This window comes from Geotrypetes seraphini, chromosome 2 (assembly GCF_902459505.1).
Source record: "Geotrypetes seraphini chromosome 2, aGeoSer1.1, whole genome shotgun sequence".
Taxonomy (NCBI): Eukaryota; Metazoa; Chordata; class Amphibia; order Gymnophiona; family Dermophiidae; genus Geotrypetes; species Geotrypetes seraphini.
In genome coordinates this window covers 356,033,833-356,043,544 of record NC_047085.1, presented here as the reverse complement: position 1 = coordinate 356,043,544, position 9,712 = coordinate 356,033,833, and the positions used below count along the sequence as shown (strand labels likewise).

Below are 9,712 nucleotides of genomic sequence, written 5' to 3'. Positions count from 1 at the left end.
TTTTTTGTGCTATGCTCCTGACTGTTATTATATCAAGATATAATTTTGTATTTATTGCTGCTGGCTGCCTGTCAAAATATTTGATGGATTCATTTACTGCAGTCAATATTTCATCATGGTGGATTTACATTTTTCTAAAAAAAAAAAAAAAAACCAAAACCCCCACACCCAACGTGATTCTTTCCTGTAACTCCTTGTTGCTAAACACCACCCCCTTGGCAGTGGCATATGTCAATAAACCAGGTCAGGTTGTTAATAAAAGGGGAAGGGGGTGGCTCCTTGTAAAAGAGCAGAGGCAAGGCTGCAGATCTGAACAGAACTAAAAGCAAAATCAGTCCATTGGTGAGTATTACACCTTAATTGCATGGTCTATGGCTCTCCCCTTGATGCTTACTGTGTACGAGTTAACATGATTTTTTTTTAAAAAGTTAATCAATAAACTGAAGGAGCTTTATGGTATGTACAAGGTAACTCAATCTGCTTCTGAGCTGGGGAATTATACAATCCCAAAAAAATCATGCCAACTTTGAGCCAAGCAGACTCAGGTGCCAAATCACTAAAGAGCACTTAACATCGCTTGTGTATGCATTTATTAACGGGCAAAGTTAATGACTTGCTGGTGAAACCAGAAAGTAACGTATGTGTATGTGCTTCACTTATGAATTTTATTGCCCACAATTTAAGTGCATCTCCCAATGTGCAGTTAAGTTTCTCACGATAATGTGTTTGCGAAGCAGTTTGTGTGTATACCTCATTGCTGGATGAAGAGGTAATGAAGTTTTCATCTGTTTACCTACTTAATATTGTTTTTGCATGTCAGCTCACAAAAGCAAGCTTCTAGTTTATGTATACTAATTGTGCTTTGTACACACACATTTGCGAATTTAAATGCACTGTGGTACATTGCTGCAATAAAAGCTGACCCCTGATGCGACTGAGTCCAAGCTCTACCCCTTAAGTAGAACCAGAATAAGGTTGCTCTTTAGTTGGATAGTTACATGCCAAAAGTGGTAGATTAGCTGGCAGAGTTGCTAGATCACAAGGAAACTTCCTACCTGCTTAGATCTGGATAAGGTTTGCCAAGCTAGGATGGTGTCCCATGAAATATGAGATGATGTGACATAAAATTCAAGACAGCGTGCTTTATGAATTCATACTACTTAGGCTATAAGTAGTGTATAAATACTAAAAAAATAAATAATACAGTACTCAGATTCTAATTTGTGTCATGTTATAATGATGTGAAAATGTGAGAGAACGTGAACTTGCGCAGATGCTCAAGGCCCAGCAAGAAGAGGAGGCCGATCTTCATGCACCGGCACCAACACACAAGACATGCTGGTGCCGGTGCCCAGATGACAGTAAGCAGCGGCGGGGGGGTGCCCAATCACGGCGGGGGGATGCCCGATCGCGGCGGGGCGGTGCCGGATCGCGGGGGGGGGGGAGGGTGCCGGATAGCGGGGGGAGGGTGCCGGATCATGGGGGGGGGGCGCTTGTAAATAGAGCCATGCTCGGTTTCCATGGCGCCGATTATGCGAATGTTTTGCTCGTCTTGCAAAACACTCGCAAACCGGTGCACTCGTAAACTGAAGTACCACCGTACATGCCAGGATGAAGGGCTGTTGATTCCTGATTGAGCTAGATGTACACTCAGATGCTACTATGGTATAGGATGTCACAAAATCCGGGGAAAACCCATTTCAACGAACTAACTTTAACTGAAAATACCATGCAGGTTCTCACAAGAATTAACCAGATCTTAATTCCTTCGTAGCAAACAACAGTTTATTGCTGTTGAAATATGTTACAATGCATTATAAAGGAAGCAACTGGGTGTTATCAGGTTAGACACCTGCAGATTTGCTCACAATTTTTGTCAGTAGCACCATAAAATTAGCTGGAGGGAGCCTAAAGTGAGATCTGAGGGGATGAGGTGGGGCTACAGTAGGATAGGAGGAGCAGGGCATAGTGAGGTGAGTTAAAATCCTTTCTAAGATATGATTGATGTTGGGTTCATTTCCTTACAAGTGCTGTCCGGTACCACAGGGCATGTGACTGCTCTCGGGTCCAGAAACCCTTTACTCACTAGAGAGCTAGCTAAGAGAACTGACTATGAACCAACTGGACTGCTGATGAGAGGAGGACCATGTAAAGAAGATTCACCTCTTAGGATAACAAAGGAAGTCAAAGATGGAGGTAGGATGGATTGGCTCCAAGAACTTAAATACCCTTTTCAAATGCAAGACTAGAAAGAGACTGTATTACAAAATCTTCACAAATTTCCATGAGTCCCTGTTGAACTTGGAACTTGACAGATCCACTTTTGCCCTTGTTTTATGCTTACCTATAGTACAGAGGTCTCAAAAGAAAACAGGTGGTACCTTAGAAGTACTGATGTTCAATTCAGCCTTCTTGCTCCACTGTGGCTCCATCATGGTTCTGAAGAGGCTCTAAAGCAGGGGTGTCAAAATCCCTCGAGGGCCACAATCCAGTCGGGTTTTCAGGATTTTCCCAATGAATATGCATGAGATCTATTACCATACAATGAAAGCAGTGCATGCAAATAGATCTCGTGCATATTCATTGGGGAAATCCTGAAAACCCGACTTTATTGCAGCCCTCGAGGAGGGACTTTGACATCCCTGCTCTAAAGGGTCATTCCCCTTTAGGCATGTCCCATTAGGAATGTGACTACAGCTGTACACCCATGGTTGCATGTCACATATCATGCCTGAGGTTAAGGGACCTATTCAAATTGTTTCCATCTGTGCACCAGAGCTGGTAACAAAAACCTCTCTTGGACGTGCTCGTGTCAGACCTGCTGATGCCATCTACAGGGGCTGATCCATGAAGATAAAAGCATGTTACCATAGTTAGATTGTGGACCCAATGGGACAGATAGGGAAAACGTTTAGAGTGCCTGATTATATGCTAAGCAGTTTACATTGAATAGTATATAAATACATTAAAATAAATAACTAAATAGACTTTGATTCATAAACTATAGATAATGTCTTTGGAATCTATATGGTTAGCTATATTATATTTGGCTCTTTGTTTCCTGTGTTTGCTGTTTCTGCTTAGGTTAAAGTTGTGACTGAAAAGGTCACTCTTCACAATATAGAAATTACTGCTCTGAATTTAAAAACTGTGAAACTTAGAACAGCTGAATAATCAGCTCAAATACAGTTAAGACAATAAAATTTGGTTAAATATCTTTCTGCTGTTTGCTTTAAACTGGAAACTAGAGAGAAATGAATTGAAAGTATTAATGTGAGACTTTTCTTTGTGAGTCTAAGGTCTCTCCTAAAGTTATACAGTATTTAAGAAATTTATTGTGCATCTGTAGTCTGAAAAATCAATAAAGAATTTAAAAAAAAAGAAATTTTGGTGGAAATTTTACGAGTTCCTTTGAACTTTTTTCTTCAGTACAGGAGGTTTTTTTTCTATACCTCTGAAGAAATGGCTGAGACCTAATGATATTACACTGGATTCATTAGATTACAAGAATTGGTAGTTAGTTCTGGAATCTCTTGGCAACATTGATAGCGACTTTGGGTAGCAATATTGATAGTTTCTTTCCTAAAAGTTTACTTTAGGTATAGGGAGAAGTCCTTTTTGGATTTTATTTATTATAGGTATTTATATACTGCCTATCAAAGTAATGACCTAGAAGAAGGAACATCCAGTGAGATCTTCAAGTTTGCAGATGACACAAAGCTATGCCGGGCAATCAGATCGCAGAAGGATAGCGAGGAACTCCAGAGTGACTTGTGTCAGTTAGAGAAATGGGTGGAGAAATGGCAGATGAAGTTTAATGTGGAAAAGTTCAAAGTAATGCATTTAGGCAGAAAGAACATGGAACACGAGTATAGAATGTCAGGTGCAACTCTAGGTAAGAGCGAACAAGAAAAGGACCTGGGTGTACTGATAGATAAGACCCTGAAACCATCGGCACAATGCGCGGCAGCAGCAAGAAAGCAAATAGAATGTTAGGCATGATAAAGAAAGGAATCACGAGTAGATTGGAGAAAGTTATAATGCCGCTTTATAGGGTAATGGTCAGAGCACACTTGGAATACTGTATCTAACATTGGTCTCCCGACCTAAAGAAGGATATAAAACTGCTGGAGAGGGTGCAGAGACAAGCAACGAAGCTAATAAAAGGTATGGAGAACTTGGAATATGAGGAACGACTTAAGAGACTGGGATTGTTCTCCCTTGAGAAAAGGAGACTGCGAGGGGATATGATCGAGATTTTCAAAATACTAAAAGGAATCGACAAAATAGAGCAGGAAAAAAAAATTATTTACAAAGTCCAATGTGACATGGACAAGAGGACCTGGACTGAAGCTAAGGGGAGACAAGTCCAGGCAAATATCAGGAAGTTCTGCTTCACGCAACGAGTGGTGGATACTTGGAATGATCTCCCAGAGGAGGTTATTGCGGAATCCACCGTTCTAGGATTTAAAAGCAAACTAGATGCACATCTCCTTACGAGAGGCATAGAGGGATATGGTTGACTAAAATTATGCCAGGTGTACACCTGGCTGGGCCTCCGCGTGTGCGGATCACCGGACTTGAGATGGCAGTTCATATGTTCTTAGTTTACAATCAGATACTCAAGCATTTTTGTCTGTCTGTCCCAGCGAACTCACAATCTATCTAACGTACCTGGGGCAATGGAGGATTGAGTGACTTGCCCAGGGTCACAAGGAGCAGCATGGGATTTGAACCTACAACCTCAGGGTGCTGAGGCTGTAGCTCTAACCACTAGGCCACTCCTTCCTTCCTGATGGCTTTTCCAGATGTTTCTAGGAAGACCCAATAGTGGCGGAGGCAATTTTTATTGCTCTTTCTGGGAGTTCTCCAGTTGAGGGCTTCATTTTTACCTAAAATTTCCATTTAAATGTATCATTAATTTTCAATCTATTATTTTTGGGTACTATCAAACCTGACTTTTTTCTCAAGTAGCCCCTTCTTTTGGTACAACAGAGAGGTCTAATGGTTTATATCGCTCCTTTTGGCCATGTGTTAATTTTTTTTCATAATACTGCAAAATTGTGTGCACAGATTATAGAATACTGCCAGTTGTGTACATGCTGACTGGCATTAACAATCAATAATTTAATGTAATTGGGGCTAATTGCACTAATTTGTAGTTACACTTGTAACTATACTTAGTCTGTATTCTATAACCATGGAGGGGCATAATACATTACATTACATTACATTAGGGATTTCTATTCCGCCTGTGCCTTGCGGTTCTAGGCGGATTACAATGAAGATGAATCTGGACATTTCCAGTAGATTTACATTACAGGAGAAGAGTAGATTACAAGTAACTGTGAAGAGTTATAATACATATATAATACAGCAGATATAACATAGCCTCGGATTACAATAAGGAAGATATCTGGGCATTTCCAGTAGAATTACATTACAGGAGAAGTGTTAATTACAGGTAATAGTGAAGAATTACAGTACATTCAGTATCACAGGAGATGTTACATAGCAACTGAGTCAATTTATAACTGGTGGAGAATAAGAATTACAATATATTCTAGATTACAAAAGATGTTACATGAGATGAGTCAAGTTTCTTCGGATGGAGAGTAGCATCATATGCCTATAAGTGGAAGTGTATTTATTGTTTTGATGATTGCATGATGTTGGTTAATTAATGTTGATGATATGGACAGTGGGGGTATTTAGTTTGGGTTGGATAAAGAGATTCTATTCCCAAGGAATTGGTTGGGAACTCATTAGATGGCGGTTTATATTGATGGGAGATATTTTTTGAACAGTAGTGTTTTTATTTCTTTTCGGAACTCTTTTATGTCTGTAATTTCGATCAGTAATTTTGAGATATCGGAGTCAATATTAGCTGCCTGTGTCCCTAGTAGGTTGTCATAAAGTTTCTTACGTCGGGTACCATTGAGAGGAGGGTAGGTGAAAATGTTCTAAAAAAATAAGTCTTAAATCCGTTTTGGGCTTAAGTCGCTAGTCACCCAAAGTTGGAAATGTCCAAAGTCCATTCTCGAAAAATACATCCAAAATATTTTTTTTAAGATCATCTACTTATACGTCCAGCCGTTTGATCGTCCAGACTGCTAAGTCATCTACCTTTATACCCCATTCTCATCCAAAAATTCTCCAAGTCAAAAATGCCTAGAACAAGACCTTTTGGATGTGGGAGGGGCCAGCAAAGTGATGACTGGCCACCCAGACATGGCAACAGAGTAGTGGAGCACCTTACAGGGCACTGTTGTGACCTTCACAAAAAGGGTGCCACATAAACATCTCACCACAACTGCCTTATAGGTCATAGGAGCCTCCCAAGCACCCGCAAAACCTACTATCCCCACCTGTCTACTACCCCAACAGCCCTTATGGCTGCTGGTGGCACCTATATAGCAGTACAATGGGGTTTGGGATATTTTGGTGAGTGCACATATTTCACCATGAATGCAGTGGTTAGAGTGGCTTATGGGCCTGGGGCCTGGGGCCTGCTCCCCCCCCCCCCCGCAACTACTTAAGCCACCTCTGTGCAGCTATACTAGGCTTTCCTATGCCAGGTGCTAATGTTCTGCAGGCAGGTATGTATGTTTTTATTCTGATTTTTATGATTGTGTGTGGGGGGGAGGTGTCTGTACTTTGTGTCTGCAGTGGTTATCTGGTCACTTTGGATACCTTTGGGGCATTTAGACCTGTTTTTAGATCACCTAAATCACTATGTATAAATTCCATCTAGGCAATCTCATAAGAACATAAGCAATGCCTCTGCTGGGTCAGACCTGAGGTCCATCGTGCCCAGCAGTCCGCTCACGCAGCGGCCCAACAGGTCCAGGGCCTGTGCAGTAATCCTCTATCTATACCCCTCTATCCCCTTTTCCAGCAGGAAATTGTCCAATCCTTTCTTGAACCCCAGTACCATACTCTGCCCTATTACGCTCTCTGGAAGCGCATTCCAGGTGTCCACCACACGTTGGGTAAAGAAGAACTTCCTAGCATTCGTTTTGAATCTGTCCCCTTTCAACTTTTCTGAAGTTTAAAGAATCTGTCCCTCTCTACTCTCTATGCCTTTCATGATCTTGTAAGTCTCTATCATATCCCCTCTTAAGTCTCCTCTTCTCCAGGGAAAAGAGACCCAGTTTCTCCAATCTCTCAGCATATGAAAGGTTTTCCATCCCCTTTATCAGACGCGTCGCTCTCCTCTGAACTCTCTCGAGTAATGCCATGTCCTTCTTAAGATACGGCGACCAATACTGGACGCAGTCCTCCAGATGCGGATGCACCATCGCCCAATATAATGGCAGGATATTCTTTTGTTCTGGTTGTAATGCCCTTCTTGATTATGCCTAGCATTCTGTTTGCCTTCTTAGCGGCCGCTGTGCACTGTGCCGTCAGCTTCATTGTCATGTCCACCATTACCCCCAAGTCCCTTTCTTGGGTACTCTCATTTAATAACACCCCTCCCATCGTATAGTTGTATCTCGGGTTTGTTTCCCACATGTAATACTTTACATTTCTCAACGTTGAACTTCATCTGCCATCTCGTCACCCATTCCCCTAGTTTGTTGAAGTCCCTTTGCAATTCTTCGCAGTCATCTTTAGTCCGAGCTCCACTAAATAGTTTGGTATCTCACACTTCGTCCCTGTTTCTAGATCATTTATGAATATATTAAATAGCAGCGGCCCGAGCACCAAGCCCTGCAGGACCCCACTCGGGACCCTCCTCCAGTCCGAGTAGTAGCCCTTCACTCCTACTCTCTGTTTCCTACCCGCCAACTAGTTTCTGATCCATCTGTACGTCTCCTTCCACCCCATGGTTCTTCAGTTTCTGGAGTAGGCGTTCATGGGGCACCTTGTCAAAGGCTTTTTGGAAATCTAGATATATAATGTCTATGGGGTCTCCTTTGTCCATCCGTTTGTTAATTCCTTCAAAGAAGTGCAATAAGTTAGTTAGGCACGATCTCCCCTTGCAGAAACCATGTTGGCTGGTTATCAGAAGTTTGTTTCTTTCAAAATGTTCATCGATGTTTTCTTTTATCAGTGCTTCCGCCATTTTCCCCGGAACCGAGGTAAGACTCACCGGTCTGTAGTTTCCCGGGTCACCTCTTGATCCCTTTTTAAAGATGGGCTATCTTCCAGTCCTCTGGGATCATGCCTGTTTTCAGGGATAGATTGCAAATTTGCTGCAGTAGTTCCGCTATCTCCTCCTTTAATTCCTTCAGAACCCTTGGATGGATTCCGTCTGGACCCGGGGATTTGTCAGTTTTTAGTTTTTCTATCTACCTGCGTACATCTTCAAGGCTCACTTCCATGGATGTTAATTTTTCTGCTTGATTTCCATTAAAGAATTGCTCAGGTTCCGGTATGTTGGACGTGTCTTCGTTTGTAAATACAGATGAAAAGAACATGTTAAGTCTTTCTGCCACTTCTTTCTCCTCCTTCACCACTCCCTTCCTGTCTCCGTCGTCCAGCTGTCCCACCTCCTCCCTAGCTGGTTGCTTCCCTTTAACATATCTAAAGAACGGTTTGAAATTTTGTGCTTCCCAGCTAGCCTCTCTTCATACTCTCTTTTGGTTTTTCGAACCACTCGGTGACATTCTTTTTGATACTTCCTGTGCTCTTTCCAGTTCCCCTCAATTTTGTCCTTTTTCCATTTCCTGAATGAGTTTTTCTTATTGCCTATTGCTTCCTTCACTATTTTAGTTATCCACGCCGGGTCTTTTGTTCGACTCTTTTTTCACCCCTTTCTGAATCTGGGGATATACAGATTTTGCGCCTTGCTCACCGTGTTCTTGAGAAAAGACCAGGCATGTTCTACCGTTTGCCATTTTTTTTGAAGTGTTCTAAGTTTCTTCCTTACCATTTCCCTCATTGCTTCTTAGTTTCCTTTCCTGTTGTCGTTATGGTTCTCTTTCCTTTCGGTATTCTTACCTCAACCTTGAACTTGATCATGTTATGATCGCTGTTTCCCAACGGTCCCACTACCTCTACTTCCTTTGCAGGTCCCCTTAACCCATTTAGGATTAGATCCAGAGTGGCATTTCCTCTCGTTGGTTCTCTAACAAGCTGCTCCATGAAACAATTTTGTATAGCCTCCAGGAATTCTGTTTCCCTAGCGCATTTTGAGCTTCCAAGACTCCAGTCTATCCCGGGGTAGTTGAAGTCTCCCATAATAACCGTGTTACCGCTTTTGCATTCTCGCTTCATCTCGGCTTCCATTTCTTCATCGATATCTCTGGTTTGCCCGGGTGGACGATAGTATAGGCCCATCTTTATTTCAGGCCCTTTCCTTCCCGGTATTTTAACCCATAGCGATTCCAGCTTGTTGGTCGTCTCTGCTGTGTCCATTTTTGTCGATTGTATGCTTTCTTTTATGTATAGGGCTATTCCACCTCCTTTCTGTCCTGACCTGTCCTGTCGATAGAGTTTGTACCCCGGCAGTGCTGTATCCCATTTGTTTTCTTCATTCCACCACGTTTCAGAGACTCCAATTATGTCTATGAACTCTGCATTGGCCATGTCTTCTAATTCCCCCATTTTGTTTCTTAGGCTCCTTGCATTAGTATATATGCAATTTAGATCCTGGTATTTTCTTGTCTTCATTTCCTTTCCCAGTGCTTCGGTCTTTAGTTTCTTCTCTTTTGTTACATTCCTTCTAACCTCCTCTTCTGGGTTAGTCGACTCCTGTAATTTGTCC

General features: G+C 42.0%; 1 protein-coding gene across 1 annotated transcript in view; it reads left to right on the top strand.

Moving 5' to 3' along the window:
- The first annotated feature begins 292 nt into the window (after positions 1-292).
- TGM4 (transglutaminase 4) overlaps positions 293-9,712 on the top strand; it is an 88,937-nt gene continuing 79,517 nt past the window's right edge. The window contains exon 1 of the mRNA XM_033933792.1: positions 293-342. The gene's annotated coding sequence lies outside the window, so the exon portion shown is untranslated. The remainder of the gene's footprint in view (positions 343-9,712) is intronic.